The sequence below is a fragment of the Anomalospiza imberbis genome, chromosome 2 (assembly GCF_031753505.1).
Source record: "Anomalospiza imberbis isolate Cuckoo-Finch-1a 21T00152 chromosome 2, ASM3175350v1, whole genome shotgun sequence".
In the NCBI taxonomy this organism is placed as follows: domain Eukaryota; kingdom Metazoa; phylum Chordata; class Aves; order Passeriformes; family Viduidae; genus Anomalospiza; species Anomalospiza imberbis.
In genome coordinates, this window is record NC_089682.1 from 48,485,405 (window position 1) to 48,500,947 (window position 15,543).

Genomic DNA, 15,543 nt, shown 5'->3' on the forward strand with positions numbered 1-15,543 from the left:
GATGTCTCTTTTTCTTTGGAGAATGTTATGTAGAATGATGCTGACAGCCTGTAATCTTGATACTCTGCAGCGCTGAAAGGAAATTGCTTGCAAAGGACTTGAAAGGAAGGTAAAATGTTTGTCATTGCCACTCACATACCTTTAGATAAGGTATTTAACTGATGGTACTGAAATAATACAGCAGTACCCCTTCTAACAGGCTGGGTCAAAACTGGTATCAGCTGCAAGACTCCTCTAATATCAGCAACAATATAAAAATCTATGTAAGACCAAAGAAGGTGAAAACTATTGTTTGGAAATCACTCTTGGCTTTCTAATTTTTTTCCATGTCCCATCACTTTTTCAGAATCACTTCATATTAGCATTGGGTCAAATGCTGCTTTCATTTATAGTATTTAGAAGAGCTCTTTGGACATAATTTGGATTATTCTTGTTTTCTGTTCTTGTGTCAGAACACCCACTTTTGATTTCTGTGAAAGAAAAATGTTGTCAAATCTATTTGAGTAATATAGAACAAGAAGAAAAACGTAGGAGGAAGGGTTTGGGAATGTAATGGCAACAGGAAGCTTGCTTTGTCTTAGTTAATGTGTAGGAAGGGAGTGATTTTAGCTGTTAGTGGTAATGAAGGAGTATGAAGCAAAGAAATAACCTTATTAAAGTACTAGTACATCCTTTTGGTTCTGGTTGTTCATGAGCCATGAATGATATTAGTACAATTTCAGTGGCATTAAAATCCTTGCTGAACTTCTGCGGGGTATTCCATTCATCTGGCAAATAATTTCTCTCACTTAAATGTGAGCAGTATGTTGCAGAATTAGTGAACCAGTTCTATGTCTGAAAGTCAAGATACTTGATAGAGTCAGTACTATGAGCCAGTATAAATTTGTTGAGCTTCAGTATTTAATTTGCCAAAAAAAAAGCCCTAAACCTACTGGATTTTAATAAGTGAAAAGCTATCTGTAAATGTCAAGTATTACAATTTACCTGTGCAAGCCACTGCTGAAAATCTCTGTGAATCACACTGGAAATTGGTTTCCAGCTCCTTTTGCTTCCTACCTAGATCCTCCCACATTCAGCTGAAATTAGAAAAGTTATTATTCATGTTCCCTTTGTTAGGTGCTGTTGCTACTGCATATTTACTTCAACAGTGGCTGTACTTCAGCTTAAGATAAAGCAACTCCCTTTTGCATCGCCTGCAAAGCAGCTCACTGATGCTTTTGGATTGCAGTGTTGTGTTGTATAAATGTTGTTTATGTAAACACTTTCCTCAAAAAAACTCCTTCATGCTAATACAACAAACATGATTAATCAAAAACCTTTCCTTATGAACTGAGCCTCTTATTCTATTAGAAGTGAATCTGTTAAGACAAGCATGGCCAAAAACCCTCTAATGTGATGAAAATCTCTGGAAGAAAAGCCTCCTTTGTGCCAAAGTAATTTTTAAAATAGCATGCTAATTATCGGGAATTTATTTACATTATTTTTAAAGGTACTGTCTGCAACTGCTTTCATTTAAGTAGAACATTTCTGTTGTTATCACTGGTATCAGTGATACATGGCCTTTAATTGTCATCTGGCAAAGAGTGGCATTTGCCCCTTGAGACAGTAAAAGTACTTGACCCTGCTTTGAAAGCAGCCTTACTGATCCAGCAAGTGGCCACACCATCTTCCTTAAAAGTAGAGGAGAGCAGTGAGGCCTGTCACAAGCATCCTGAAAGGCCCTTCTAGAGAAGCAAAGATCTGTGTAATTAGTCCACTGCTGAATCAGTGCAGGAAGCAGAAGCCACATTAAAATTAAATCACTTGGTTCACATTCCTTCCTGCACTGCTCATTAACTAATGCAGTGTCAGAATGAAAGACCAACAAAACAAAGATGTCTCTAAGTTAGTAGAATGCACATAAAGCTGTTCTATGAAAGAGTCTGTTTTCATCTGGAAAGGATTTAGGAAAGGACTATTCACAAGAGTTAAGTTTTGTATACAGCTGTCCTGTTCCAAGGTCTCTTAACATTTTCAGTTCTCTGGAACATCAGCATGGATGCAAAGTATCATTTTCAGATTTTACCTAGAAGCCAAGTAGCAGCTGGCTGTAGACAGACCCAGAAATCGTGCAGAGAGAGAAAGAATGAGCTTCATTTTCTCACTTTGGTTAGAGAAGCCATGGGTATTGTCCTTGCCATGAGGACTGCAATAGTTCAGTCTTGTATGTGGCCCTAGTATGAGCTGACACTTGGCTTTTGGAAACATGTTGAGGAAGGTTCATCAGTAGCCAGCTCATGCTCTTGCATGTACTCCTCAAAGTTCCAGGAAAGGAACACTTGCAGCATATTACTACTTAGGGTTTCTTCAGCTCTGAAATACCTCTGAACCTCATGACATGACCCAATGTCTTATTTCACTGTCTTTTGTCTAGGCTAGGATGTAAGTGCCCTGCTGGGACCTGGAAGTAGTGCTAGGTACTCTATTAGAGGTTTATAGGCCATTTAGGATACCTGAGTGATTACATGCATTATCTTTTTACTTTAATGAATATAATACCCCACTCCCCATTCTCTTCTAATGTCAGCAGATAGCATGAATTGCTGTGCTGATAAAAAGTGCAAAGGGCTGGTTCTCACAGAGAACCTTCTATAGAGTTGGCAACTTAACATGGAAATCACAAGAGTTTAAAAGTGCCTCTCAAGCATATGCCGAGAATTCGTTTCAGCACTGAGTCAGGTTAATCATCTGAACTTGCATTGCTGAGTGCTATGCAGGAAGCTGAATGAGTTCACGTGAGTTTGAGAAACCACTGTTATAAAGAACTCCCAGATCTGGTCCAAATGTTCTCATTCCTGTCTGCTGATGGCGTTAAAGGCCTTCTCTTCACCCACCCAAAAGAGGAACTTCAGGGAAAATTTTTTCTTAAAAGGGAAAACCTTTATGTACACCTACTGTTAAACTTTGCCATTTTTTGGAGTACAGCTCTACTGTTCACTATGACATAGAAAAAAATTATTAGTATTGCAAATTGTGAGTTACAGTAAGAGCAAGTAAGTCCTCTATGCATGACTTATAAAAAAAACTAAGCATAAATGAAGAGCCTGTGTGTGAACATTTCCAGCTTCTGTGTTCTTTGAATTTTGCATCCAAATTTTGCATCCTGGGCTTCTCTCCAAGTTTGACAAATGTTAATTGGAAAACGAAGGAGTTGGTTGATGCTGTGCTGCCACGCTGGCCGCGTGCCTGTGCAGGGATGTCAATGCTGCAGTGTACTCCCACAAGGCAGCTACACGTGCATGCGCACAGGCCTGTGCACACACTGGCCTCTCCTGGGGCTGGAACCAGCAGCAGAACAACATGCCTGTGAAAACCCTGGCCTACTTGCTGCAGCCTCACCGCTTTCCCTTTGCTTGTGGATGGATTAGTGTTTTAGGAAATGGTTGGGTGATATCTGACAAAGGCGTGAAATAAAACTCAGCAAAAGTTAGTACCTCAGTACCCATGGGGTTAAAGTAAACAGAAGATATGAGCACTGGCTTTTCTGCGTAAATACTGCTCATAGGTGGGGATTTTCCACAGAAGGCTTGGAGATAGCAAAGGTTATTTTCATCTGCCATTTCCTCCTTTTGATGTATTTTTTCATTGAGCAAATGCCACTACCAGGGCTTTCTCATGTGTTAGCTAATACATAGCTATTGCTCCAGGGCTTGGTGTTGCTGGAAATGTCTGTCTTTCAGCCTCCTAGTAACAGCCCTACCATTTCACAATTATTCCCATGCAACACTGGAATGAGCAGGGTTGAGAGTAAGTAGCGATTTGAATAATGCTAGTATTTCACTAACTGCCTAGTTTTACTCTGTTCTTTTTCGTCCCTGGTCTTAGTAGTTAGTATTGGCTGTATTTCAGTACTCCATCCCAGAAGTAGCTGAGATGCTCACATGCATCCTCTTGTAAAAATCCACAGAGGTGAATATTTCAAGGTCAGAAGAGCAGAATAATTATTTCTAATAATATTCCTCTTGATAATGCACTAATTGCAATTCTTAATTCAAAAATATTTTCCTGTTTCTGTGGTTTTCAAAGGATGACGATACTTCAAATGACACCTTAGTGTTACTCAGTAGTAACACAAAGAATTAAAACTATGAAGTGTAGGCATCCCCTGGACAAAAAATTTCCCATCCCTCCTCTAGTTTTAGGGCAGAAGTTTCTTGTTGTATCTTGGTAGGGGGGCTCTTAAGGTTTTAGAGAGTTCTCCCCGTCCTTCTTCAGCATGGCTTGTCCATGAGGATTTTGCCTCCATTCAAAGAATCCAATTGGGAAAGAATACAAGCCAGTAGTCAGACCAAAAGGGACAGACTGTTTGTGAAATTTTCCTGGAAACTAGTGCCAAAAAAATGGCGCAGAAGGTTTCAAAAGGTTTGACAGCATCTGTTGAACATTGTTTCCTTTGTTACAGGAGGTGCTCAAGTTTCCTGGTATGATGGCAGGAAGGATTTCTGCTGAGTTTATCAAAGGCTGTCTAACAATAGTAAAAACAATGAAAACGGTGATCTTAAAATTGTCACTCATTAATTTTGTACTAATTTGTCCAGCAGCCATTTCACTACAGCCTTCTGTAGAGTGCCTGTAAACTTAAGTAAATAATTCTTGAAGATTTTAATAATCTTCAGCTATATAATATTGACAACAAATAAAAATACTGTTCTGAGAAGACTTTTCCTGGGACAGAAGAGTATACTCTAGGTATAGCAAGGTGTGGCAGGTTTGGAGGGCTTTTTCTATATGTAGTCCAGTCTGCTGACTTCTGTTTGAATAAGGACATACCTGTTAGTATGTTTGGGTTTGTGAGAACTCTTACAAAAAAAGGAATTGCAGGTAACTGTCTTAGAGAAGATAAACAACTGAAAGCCAGTTCAGTTTTCTCTCAGTTGTGAACAGGATTGATAAACAGGTAAACAAATTCATGTGGATAGAATGAAAGAGCTTCCTTTAAAAAGGAAAAAAAAAAAGCTTCCTTTCTTGGCTTAAATGACAAAATATGCCTTTGCTTAGTTAAATTCCATTTGTTGCTACTCATTAATCTTCATCTCTCTGAAGTGCACAGTATATTCCTCTGTGATAGTGTTTCCCTCCAAATAATTGGAAGTTTGACAACATGACCTGAACATAACAGATGTGGTCAGTCCATCTGAGCATCTGCTAAGCTGGGTGTAAGTGACTTGGTGTGTCTCTGTAGAGTGCCACCTGTGAGCAGTTACTGCTGACACTGATCCAGTGTGGGTGTCAGGAGGTGAGAAGCAGGAAGCTGGTCCCACTTCCTGTCAGAGAAACTACAGCTTCTACAGTGCTTGTCTCCTGTAGGAGATGCAGAAGCCTGGACAGACAGAATTTGCTAGTACAGCTACATAGAGAGGGAAGGTGAACACCATGGTGCTTGTCACCCTTCTGCTAAAAACAGTTAATCAAAACTCAGTGTCCCACTGATTGCTCTAATCAGGGGGAGGAGGATATGGTGAGGAAGCCAAGTGGTTTTTGTGCCTAGAATGAATCAAACAAACAGCAGAAAATAAAACACAGAACCTGCTCACAAATACAAGTATTCTTCTTGAATTGATCTCTCGTCTAGTTTTTGGGGTCAGGCTAAACATTCTGAGTAAGGGTGGGCTTTCCTACCTCACGTGTGTTTTTTCAGATCTTCACCACCTCTCTCTTTTATATATGCAATAATCTTTATGCCTGAAGCCTCAGAATTTAGGCTGGATCATTTCTCTCTGTCTGGTGGACAGACATTTTTGTGTTGCACCTTTCAAAACCACCTGCGTCTGGAAAAAAAACTTCCTTTTTATCTGTACCACAAAGAGTTGTATTGATACCCAGAGTTTCAAAGCAGTTTAACTTGACCTTTACCAGCATAAGGTTTGGCTTGGAGGAGCAAAGCTTTCATTTGTGAAAAAAAGTTGTTCTGTTCAGTGGTGGAAGAAAAGGAGAAATGGAAGAAGATATGGCCAGACAAAGTATCTTCTAGAAAGCTGTAATATTTTCTGCAGCACCCAGATTTTTATGCTATGCCAATATATTGTGTCTCTAAACACCCGAATTTGCCATTCGTGATTTTAGCAGATGGACCCCAACATAAAGCTTGAAGAATATAGCAATGAGCAAGACCCATGGCATACAGCACGAACTTTCAGTGCTCAACAGTAAGTCTGCATTTGAGATGAAGCATGTCATTTGCTTTTTAGAGACTCAGAATACAAAATACCAGTTTATCAGTGTGAGGGACTTTCTGACAAGCAGCAGATAAAGCTTTACTGTGATGCAGAAAATGCAATAACAGTAAAGGGTTATTAAGTCTTTTTATGACAATCCATCTGATATTTCATCTCAGAAAATGCTGATAGCTCCTCTTCACCATGTCTTAAGTGTGCCAGCTCTGTTATACACATTCCAGTCTTTAAACCATGCTTTGCCAAATGTATCCTTTGTGGCACTTGTGTGATCGATTATGCTTTACTCAGTGCTGTGATTGTTTACAACACACCACAGTCTTCCACTGCATGTGAAGACACATTTGTTACAGACAATGGTGCCAGTGCTGATCTGTTCTTATTAGCAATTTCAAAACAAAAGCCAGACAGAAAGACATTTGTTTTCAGTGGCTGGTCAGGTTAGTACTGAAAGTCTCTTCTTGGTGCTTTTCACCCTATGTTGGAATACAGCTGTCAGTGCTCAGGGGCCCCTTTCACTGAGGGCCACCTCCCTAAAAGAGCTGCTGTGGACTCAGACTAATTCTAGCACTGACCTGCCTTTCACAAGTTGTTCAGGCAAATCTTCACACTGAGTCATTAGAGCCCTACAAATGGTATACAGTTAAAACATCCAAGAGTGTCAAAATGAGTCATATTTTTCAAGTGACAATTGCTATTTTGAGTGAGTGTTTTGCATTACACTCACCAGGACATGCAGGAAACAACAGTGTTTAAGCTTTCCTGCTGCTTGTGGTTCCTAGCATGTGACCAGCCAGGGCAGTTATATCACTGAGCCACACCTTGCTCTTACCCAGAAATCATATTCCCAGGCATACATATCACTTTGTCAGAAGGAAGTGACTCTGAACTTCGACAAAAAGTTGTTTCAGGCAAAGAAGGGGGCTGCTTTCAGTGGCCAGCTTGACACCCTCTGCCTTGGAGACAGCTGAAAATGGAACTGAGACCCAACAGTACCAGCATGCGAAGGGAAGAAAGGCAGAATTAAGGACATGGTAGAAGCGACCAGTCCCATGGATTACAGACTTGGAAGACAAAAGCTGGGGAACACAAAGAAACAGCTGGACAGAAAAAAAAATGGTAAGGCTGCAACAGGGGAAGAGTCATCAATAGGTGGAGGAGCATGTCTCTGTCATGCAGAGGGGCAGAAGGGATTTCTGATTTGCAGAGAAAAGCCAGCAAGGAAGGAGATAGCACTGGAATGAACATATCTGCTCTGAGAGTGAAAAGTGAGAGAAAAGCACACAATAAGAAAAAGGTGCAGCTCACTGAAGGAGGTAAAAAAAGAGGTATTGCAGGTAAGGGTGACAGACTGATAAGAAATGGAAGTTCTCTACAGCCTTAAAGTAAGCTAACACAAGTCATGGGACATTCCCACCAGCCTGTGCACACACACAAACACCCCAAACAAAAAAACCTGTTTACCACAGCTACCTTTGGTGTCCAAAAGCCACAAGAAGAAATTAAATAAGGAGAGGAGAAAAAATGGGGGAATTAAAAGGTTAGGTGAGGACAAGAGTCTAAGCCACTTCAGAAACAGATATACAAGCAAAGGAAATTCTAAATGGAAGAAGAGGAAGGGAGGAGGAGGAGGAAGACAGAAACCAGTGAGCTGAGTATGCGGGAATAGTGCTGGTTCCCACATAAACCTCCTTTGTTAGCAGCTCTTCCAGTTCTGGTCTCTGAATAGCTGGAGCAGTTCCCACTGTTCTGCAGGGAGATACTGCATTATTTGCTGCAGCCACAATGAAGCAGTTAAATACTGTGTAAACTCTTGCAGTAGTACAAGTAAGGCCCTACCCATAACAGCTACAAGCCTTGTTTGGCTACAGCCTTGAGAAGGGGAAAAAATTCTTTAAGTAACCCTTTCAAGGGCACTGTTTTCCCTCTTGGTTTTTTTTTTCTTTCTCTATGGAGATGAGCTGCATTGAACTCCTGCTAATTGGTAGATAAACAGGATTTAATTATTTAATGTTGCATGTTTAGTATAATTTTCACAAGTAATAGAGAAATTTCAAACAAAACTAAAGCTGTTATACGGATTTTTTTAGTTGACCTGTGGTACCTCCAGTGGAGTTCCTGTTGGAACACTTCCTTTTTTTTTTCTTGTTTGCAAGTTCAAATTTGGTGTCAAAGGGAGAACCCACAATTATCACTTCAGGCATGTTTAAAGACAGTTAAACCAAACTTAGTTGAAAAAAGCATCTGTTGGAGACCTGCTCTTGAGGAGAGCCATAAGCTAAATTTAAAATTGCTTCCTGTAATTCAGAAAATCAATTTCATCCTTGTTTCTTCTTTGTCCCTACTCCAAACTGAAGACTTGTGACAACAAGTTGGTTGAAAATACTCATGTATAACTAAATTCAGGTGGGAAAATGTCCACATGAGGAGGCCAAAATACTGTACAAACCAGTAGCAGAGTTCCAGCTAGGGTTCAGCTGGAGCGCTGCCTGTCCCTGGCATCCTGCCCCAGAGCCACAGACCAACCATATGTCTGTGTGCCCTGGGCCTGGGCCAGTCTGCCTGGGAAGACTCCTGGCCCCACAGGGATCATGGAGATGGCAGTGCCTTGTGGTCTGCCTACACTGGCTCTGAAAGCCTCAGCAGCCCCAGCTCTTTAGAGACACTGGGCTGTACAGGCAGGCATTGGGATGAAGCCTGTCCAGAGATAGAGCACTCTGCTGGACAGTTACAGTGGGGAAAGGCAAACATGGCCCTAGGACTCTAGCCTTCCTGCTGGGATAAGCTGAGCTAACAAAAAGCTGCTGTGGGTGTGTTCAGCTGCCCATTTTGTTTCCTCATCTGCACGTTTCTATCACTTCTCTACACGAGCTGCCAATGCACAGCAGTGTGATGAGCAGGAACAGCTCATAGATCAGGCTGAGAACTAATCTGGTAGGAGTCCCCTCTGCCCACCCACCCCATGCAGTCAGCTCAGCAGCCCCTGGAGAAGACAAAGAATGGGAAACAGAGGCAAGGAAGGCAGTGGAGAATTTTCTGTTGGCAATGCACTACCAGCTTCACAACCAGCTTGCACTGGTGGTCTTGCTGCCACCTGCAATGCCAGTCTGTGATTCTTCATTAGCCATTATTGGGTCCTACCACTACTGAAAAGTTTCACCATGCAGGCAGGCAAACAGTACTAAATAACTAAAACTAAAATACTCTGCTAATTATTCCAGTAATTCATTTTTCTTACATTTGAATTTATTCTTGAGAGGTTTTATCAGAGAAATGATTAAATTATCCTACCTCCACCTTACAAAAGCTTTTACTTTCAAAACAGAATAGATTCCTTGCTGGTCACTCCTCTCTGGACTCTCATGAATATAATTTTGAAAGACCTTCATGGCTAAATTAAATATTGGGGAAAAGAATGGCAGAATGCCAGCCACTTTATCTCATACTATTATAATAATAATACCAGCCACTTAATCTCATAGTATTATAATAATAAAGATCATGTATCATTTTATTACCCTTTTATACTAATTTTGGCCTTTTCCCTATTGTCTTGGAACATCTCCTTTGTCATTCATTGATTTTATTCTTAATAATAGCATTGTACTGAAGCACAGGGTAGGCTGAGGCTCATGCACATAACCATACAAGAAGTCAGAGCAATCACATTAATCCATGATGCTTTTCAGTGTAGTATCTGTTGTCTTCAGTGCAAGTTGCATATCCTCTCTCTCTGCATTGTGGGCTCTAATACATGCAGAAAACAGGAGCTCAGGGAGTCTGAGCTAAAGTAGACTGGAGGTTCAGGACCCAAGAAAGTAAGGACTATTGCATGTTTGCCCTTGTCCCCAGGCACCCACATCTGGGTGCCATCATTACAGAACATGGGGCAAAACTGCTTTTAGGGCAGACCCAGCACAGCCAGTTCATATATTCTACAGCACCTGAATTTGGCTCCAATCTCAAAGAGTTCTTGCCACTGACTGAAGCTTTGTGGCTAGCAAATTACACATCATCACAAATCATGTTGCACAGTCACTGGGGAAACATTCCTCAGTCAGTTCAGTTTCCCTGTTCTAACAGCTTCATGTGCTACTCATAATGTTCTATAAAAGTAGCATACATGACATTACATGCACATAAAAAGTCTCTAAAAAATTACACACTTGCTAATCTTGTGAGGACATTGTGCTGAAAGGGGTGTATCCATCAAAAAAAAACCCAATTCCATTTCATGCAAGCTTATCAAGAAAACATACACAATATGTAACCATTTCACAGCTGCCAAAAGAGATCTGTCTAATTTCTTTTTTTTAGCTAGAAGGGGAAATTTAACCAGGCAAAGCTGTTGGAAGCCAAGAAGACTATTAAAAAAAATAGAAACTATCCACAATTCCATGCAAAGGCAGAAGAGTTTGTCTGTGAAATCAAACACTTGGCCAAGTGACACAGTTTTGACATTAATGTGGCTGCATGTGAGGTAAGTCAATTAGTGAATTTATTGGTGGACTGTGTATAATCCTGAGCACTAAACCTAGAGAAAACATTTTGTGCAGTTCTGTTTCTGGTATTTCTCTATCCTTATCTCTCCCATCCTCCCTCCTCTATATTCCTTTCTCATCCCTCTCCCATACAACAACTGGTTGCATGCTAACAATATACAAATTATTATAAAAATAATCTCTACAAATACCATTAGATGCAAGCATGTCTCATGGAATTTGAGGCTATCATCTGTTCATATGTACTGGGTAGTCAGCAACTTCCACAAGACAACCATTCTCCTCACCCAGATTTCATTTCCTTAAAAACATCTCAGGAATTCTTATGGACTGTTTTAAATTAGCACCAGAAGAAGCCCTCCCACTTGCCTCCGCAATTGCACCCAACCTGAATTTGGATGCATTAAGAATAAAATCAATTAATGCCAACCTGCATGCCATTAGAAACCATCCAGGCCAAAGAGGGGCCACATGTTAAAGTAATTTGCAAAAAATGACTACTGAAAAAAAAGACTGTGTAGGGTGGCTGGATTATCCTGCCCAGTTGGAGACTGAGAGCTCCTGAACCAAGATAGAGGGAGAACAAGGCTGAGAGTGTTGGAGTTGTCCAGCTTAGAGAAAAGAAGGCTCCAGGGAGTTGTTAGAACAACCTCCCAGTACCTAAAGGGACCTGCAAGAGAGCTGGAGGGGGACTACTGACAAGGGCAAGTAGTGATAGGACAAGAAGGAATGGCTTTAAACTGAGAGATTTACATTAGATGTTAGGAAGAAATTATTAGCTGTGAGGGTGCTGAGACACTGGAACAGGCTGCCCAGAGAAGCGGTGGATGTGCCATTCCTGGAAGTGTTGAAGGGCAGGTTGGATGGAATTTTGAACAACATGGTCTAGTGGAAGCTGTCCCTGCACGTGGCAGGGGTGTGATGGGAATTGGAACTAGATGATCTTTAAGGTCCCTTCCAACCCAAAGCATTCTGTGATTCTAAGGGCTGCACAGTCCTTGCCTTGGCTCCTCTAGGAAGCTGAGTGACGACAGCACGGACCCCTCCTGGGGATAGCATATGAGCAAATAAGTGATCCATGTCCAGCAGTGGATCCCCATGCAAGTAGCCCTTATAGACACTATGTGAATATGCTTACATTTATCTGTGTTTGTAGTGGAGTCACTCTTCAGGTCCTTGTGGCTTAATTATCCTCTTGTGACCTCAGTTACTGCCTCTGTGGGGGCTGATATGTCCCCATCTAGGTATTCCTCAGATGAAAGCAGTGATGTTATTATTACTACAGTATCATAGTGCTGTAAATGGACTGCTTGTGCTTGGTTACCTACCACAGATTTAATCCATGGGCATAACAGTCTTCTCTTTGTGTTTTCACAGCCCGGCTCTTCAAAGGAAGACCTTTTGTTTCCATCGAGGATGATAAATGGGTTTTAGCTTTATTTTCTCAGAGGGAAGCTTATGTGATTGTACTGTCTGTCATCTGTCTACACCGATAAGTTTTTAACTGCCACAGCCAATTATAATTATTTCCAGAGAAACTGCCAGAGGCAGACATCGCCATGATAATTATATTTCTATGGATTTTGTGAAAGACAGCAGCAGACTGGGTTGAGGCTAAGGAGGAGGAGGAGGGAGAGGACAAAGCACAACACCACACTGAGAGTGTGCCATGTCAAGGAAGTCTGGGAGGCCTCAGCTGATCTTCAGCCCATTCTGGCTGAAGGCAGCCAGCCAGTCTGCAGCACTGGAGTGTCAGTAGGCATGGCTGTCTCTGCAGACATCTCACAAAGCGTACCATTCTTGTCCATGGGTGTGATTGCGTAGGGGACATCACGGTGGCTGTGGCTGCTGCTGCGCAAAGCAAGAACAGGCACAGCCCTTCTTTCTGCTGGCTGTGATGCAGGGATCTCGTGTTGATGCAGGCAGTGACACTGTGTTGCCCTGGGCCTGCACTTGCAGGCTGCAGAACCTGGGTGGTGGCTGGGCTGGGCCGGGCTGGGCTGGGCTGGTAGGTACCCCCAGGCAGGACAGACAGGAAAAGTGCAAGGCACGGTCAGCATATGCTCCATGCTGTGACTAATTCAACATAATGGGTGCACTGCTAACAAAGACTCGTAGTGTGGAGGACAGTGTGTTCTCTGTGCTCAGAGACCTGCCAGCCACTAATGAAAGCTGCTGAGGCCAGCTTTGTGAATGCATTTAGGTGACTGAGCCAGATATTTGAGCACAGGTAGAACCTAATTCTCTCTGACATCAAAAGGGACTCTGACTTGCACTACATGGTAAGTCATGCCTTTAAACAGCTTCAAAGCTATGAACATTTCTCCTTGAATATTTTAGAAGAATTGACCCTCTCTCTGATTGAATCTGGTGTGAAATGAGAGGTTTCTAGAACCCTTGAGAACCAAGTAACCTAGCTGAACCTTTCCCTGAAGTGATACATACTGCTTCACCATTACAGGACGTTCTTGGAACAAAATGCCTAAGATGAAAGCAGATCACCATCTTCATTGCCTAGCTACCATGACATGTAATTCCTCTTAGCTTGCCAATAACCTGATCCACTTCTCCAGGTCTTATGTAGGTGGAGGGCAGCTGCAGGTAACCCCCAGGTTGTCTACCCAGCTGTCTCAGCTGTGGCCTGCAGTGGGGGTTCAGTGACCTGGAACACAAATCTGCTTTCAGAAGCCCTCATGGCAGGAGAGTTTCACAGGCTGGAGTTTTACCCCCCTTATCTCCCTGTCAGCCGAACGTTTCCCAGAGTGCTTTCTGTTCAGCAAGAATGAACAGGATTTCTTATCTCCCACATCCCCCCACTAAGTCACTAATGTCACTAAGTTGCCTGATGAATCCCAGCAGCTACAGCAGCAGCTGAAGAAAGGAAATTGCAAAAAAATGCATTCAAATACACAACAAGAGTAGAAAGAGAGTAAGCGAAGAAGGGGAGGGTTGGGAGTATTAAAGAAGCACTGTTTCCCTAAAACAGTTTGTTTTGAAATGGAGGACAAATGACTGCATTTTAGCCCTACCAAACATCTGTGAAAGGTTAACATTTCTTCACAGATTTGTTTTACTTTTGCCTAAGTCTTCAGCAATTATTACTCAAAGTTAATTCAGGCTTTGGCCCTTGGGAACTTATTTAATGTGCTAGTGCTTAGAAGTCCATTAATATTTATAAATGTCACTTGAATTCCATTTTTACCTTCTTATCCCGGCAGGAGCACTCATAAAAAGAATTTTTTTTTTTGTGTGTTTGGTTTTTTTGTTTGGTTGTTTTATTCAGAACCATAGTAAGCTCAGGGTTGAGCCTGTTCTAAAAATGTCATAATCTATACAGCTGTGATACATAGTTTTGCTAGGCTGCCTATGCCCTGAAGAAGGACCTGAGAGTTAGATGTTAGGCCTGAAAAAATGGAGATGGTGTCTATTCTTAGATCTGCCACTGGCTAATTATGCAATCTTAGTCAGTTCATTTAACCTAGGCACGCTTTGGTTTCCAGATCAGAAGTGAAAGGATAAAAGGCTGCTTTGCGAATCCTTTGTGGAGCCTGAGGGTGAACAAGGTATTACCCATCACGTTGCTGCCTTGTGAGCTCTGGATGTGGGTGGTTTCTCTGTTAGGGTAGGGTACCTATGGTGAGTGAGTCCGGGAGCACAGATGGAGTCCTGGCCACTGCATTTCTTGCCAAGGGAGACAGCCCTCACCATCGGTTTGACAAATCACAGCTACTGACACCCTTTGCTTTAGGCACTTGGGCTTTTATGTCACTCTTCAGCAGTTTCCTGCCAGCCACAGCAGTCGCTGCCTCCTGTACAGTGGCTTTTGTATGTGACTCATGCCTGTGACAGCTTGCTGACTCCAGAGAGTGATCAATGGCATTCCAAAGAGCTGTAAAACAGTACAAAATGGCAGATCTGTGCCTAGTAGTGGTAATAAAATAAGTTGCCTAATTTAAAGATCGGAAGTGCGCCTTGAAAGTCATAAATGAGAGACTCAGGCAGTTTTCAAAATATATGACCTCTCACTTTTGGAGCACTTGGACTTATACATAAGTCAGTGCTGGGGATATGCTTTTCACAGCTGCTGAGATGTGTTTCTCTCTGAGCTTCTACACCATGTACTGCTGGACAAAACAAGAGTGATGTTAGAAGGTGGTTAAAAGCATGGAGCTCTTGTATTACAGCAGAGGTTGCTCTGTGTTCCTGGTTCAGAACAGAAAGCAGAGCTGCCCAACCTATGTTTCAGTGGGCATCTGAACTGCCTTGTGCTGCACAGTCCTGCTGCCCAAAACCATCAGCAAGCAGAGGCATTGCAGACATTTCTCGGCAGCAGAAGGCAGAGCATTACAAGACAAAGCATTTCAGGTGCACATCTAGGTAGATGGCACAGCAACCTCCAACACAGTCAGGGAAACTGCATGGGAAGAGTTATCTTTGAGGGATTTGTGAGACCTGGCTCAGTAGTACAGGAGGCAGCAGCACCTGAGAGAGCAGTGCTCTCCCACGTGAGGCTTCTGGCCCTCTGAAATTTCCCATGCACGCTGTTTTGCTTCTTGGCCAGCGTGGGTGTGATATGTATTACCTTAGCAACAGGGACAAGTGTGTGCTGCAGCTGTAGCCTTCTCTTTGCAGCAGGAGAGCATTCCTGGTTTTCTTCCAGAAAATGCTGCACAGCTCCCTGCAAAGGGGACCACAGTGCCTGTGGCCATCAACGTGCTGGCACGCAGGGCACAGACACAGATAAGAGCTATGGTTGATGCAGACATGTCTTCCCCGCTACCCCCTATTCCAGCTCGTCTCTTCTGGCCTCCAGAGAACATCATCTGAGT

At 42.4% G+C, this 15,543-nt stretch overlaps 1 long non-coding RNA gene across 1 annotated transcript; it reads left to right on the top strand.

The window, feature by feature from the left end:
• The first annotated feature begins 5,344 nt into the window (after positions 1-5,344).
• Positions 5,345-12,224, top strand: LOC137468802 (uncharacterized). The gene is made up of 3 exons (XR_010996186.1): positions 5,345-7,331; positions 10,530-10,692; positions 12,092-12,224. It is a non-coding gene; the product is annotated as an uncharacterized lncRNA (long non-coding RNA).
• Positions 12,225-15,543: the final 3,319 nt, after the last annotated feature.